The following is a 2,265-nucleotide window of genomic DNA, read 5'->3' on the forward strand; positions in this document are numbered from 1 at the left end:
TATCTACCCAGTATACAGAGCAGGGCATGTTCACCCCCTTTTTTTCACAACATACACCCAGGGTGGCTCCAGTCCACTCAGAACTACAGAACTGAAGAAGGTTCACATCACATCTTTCCCAAGTGATGCTGGGTGGGGTCCCCAGTGTAGAAGGCAGAGAGAAAAAAACCCCAGCAGCACCAAGCTGCTCAAAAGCTCAGGAGAGGCCAGGCACAGTGGCTCACGCCTATAATCCCAGCACTTTAGGAGGTGGATGACCTGAGGTGAGGAGTTCAAGACCAGCCTGGCAAACATGGCAAAACCCTATCTCTACCAAAACTACAAAAGTTAGCTGGGCGTGGTGGTGGGCACCTTGTAATCCCAGCTACACGGGAGGCTGAGGCAGGAGAATTGCTTGAACCGGGGAGGCAGAGGTTGCAGTGAGCTGAGATTGTGCCACTGCACACCAGCCCGGGCGACAGAGCAAGACTCCATCTCAAAAAAAAAAAAACAAAAAAAAAAGGCACAGGAGAGGTATTCACAGGGCCCTTAAAAATCAACACAGTGATAGCTCCAAATGCTGAAAGATGAAGGGCTCTGTCATCTTTAAACCCTGTTTGTGATTTCCAGTTTCAATGAGGCTACATTATTACTATAATCCTAAAAAAGCTCACAAATTTTTTAACTGACAATTTCCAAAAAACAAAAGTGAGTGCTTAGTCCCGTTGTTTACATCGGGTATGGTGTTAGAATTCAGCTCTCAGAGCGGAAAGACCCCGACTGCTTATGACAATTACACCAGAGGAGCTGATTCAAACGGATTCAAGCTGGGGAGTGGGGGCTGTGGAGCAAGCGGGAGCAGCTGAAACGACGCTGGCCACAGAGGATAACTGCTGAAGTTGGGTGACAGATAACTGGGGGCTCATTATATCACCTGCTTGAAATTCTCTGTAACAAAAAGCTTTTAAAATTTAAATTAGGCAACACTAACTTAAAAGTTCCCTTACGGAAAGGCCTGGTTGCCACCTACTCCGGGCTCCTGCAAGCTTTAAGGCCAGTATGAGTCGAATGTTTACTGGATATTAGGCAATTTTCTCACACTCGTACTCGGTCCAGGAAAGCCCTCTGGGGCAGGGGCCAAAGGAAACCCTAAATGCAGCTTTGTAGCAGCCCAGCTGCCCTGAAGGACTGAAAAACACAGGGTCCTCAAAAATCACCAAAAACCCTTTGGCTTGGACAGCTTTTCCTTCCCTGGCTTCCTGTAAAGATGCCGCAGGCTCTCTAGAATCTCCAGCTCTGGTTTGTTTTTAGGAAAGTTCCGTTGCTCCTGCCTTCAGCTTGGCTGCCTACTCCACGTTATACAAATAGAGCTCCTCCGTGCGGCGCAAAAGACCTCTATGCCAGTAGAGCTAAAGGAGGCCTTTGCTACTTGCATCCATCCTATCAGCGTCCAGAGGGGTGAACACCATTGACTTCATACCCCTCCCCCAACAAAAACCTTAAAATCATAATTACATCCTGCTCTACAATGCTCTACAATGACCTTACTTTTATAACAGGATTTTAAAAATCCATTCCTGGCCAGGAGTGGTAGCTCACGCCTGTAATCATAGCACTTTGGGAGGCCAAGCTGGGAGGATCACTTGAGCCCAGGAGTTCAAGACCAGCCTGGGTAACATACTGAGACCCCCATCTCTACAAAAAATACAAAAAAATTAGCCAGGCAAGGTAGCACATGCCTATAGTCCTAGCTACTAGGGAGGCTGAGGCAGAAGGATCACCTGAGCCTGGGAGATCAAAGCTTTAGTGAGCAATCATCACACCACTGTACTCTAGCCTGGGCAACAGAGCAAGATCCTATCTCAAAAAAATAAATAAAAATAAAAGATAAAAATCCATTCCTTATTTTAAAATAAGACCCTGTATAATATTATAACCACGGCAGCACCACCGGACTTACAGCCTGGCTTTAGGGATACCTCAGGCTGTTGATGTCAGTTTCTGGTCAACAGTTGCCTTGGAAATCTCCCTGAGCCAAAATTAAAACAATAGCTTTCTCTCAGGGTATGCTTAAGTTATTGTTTTCTTTTTCTTTTTTTTTAAAGAAAAAAAAGACAACAGCTTTGATGTGACACTGAGTGTCTCTGGTGTGCCAGACACCGTGTCAGATACTTTACAAACAAGGAAAGCAAGGCACAGAGAGGCCAGGTCACCTGGGCAAGGCTGCCTGGCAGATGTTCTGTGTGGCCGCAGAGTGAGGCATGTCCCAGACTCAGCGTTCCTCAC

The 2,265-nt window shown here is 46.6% G+C and overlaps 1 protein-coding gene across 1 annotated transcript in view; it reads right to left on the bottom strand.

Moving 5' to 3' along the window:
* Window positions 1-2,265, bottom strand: part of CAPZB (capping protein (actin filament) muscle Z-line, beta) — a 164,048-nt gene that overhangs the window by 120,249 nt on the left and 41,534 nt on the right. The gene's annotated exons all lie outside the window — the stretch shown is intronic.

Source organism: Mandrillus leucophaeus, unplaced genomic scaffold, assembly GCF_000951045.1.
Source record: "Mandrillus leucophaeus isolate KB7577 unplaced genomic scaffold, Mleu.le_1.0 Scaffold426, whole genome shotgun sequence".
Taxonomy (NCBI): domain Eukaryota; kingdom Metazoa; phylum Chordata; class Mammalia; order Primates; family Cercopithecidae; genus Mandrillus; species Mandrillus leucophaeus.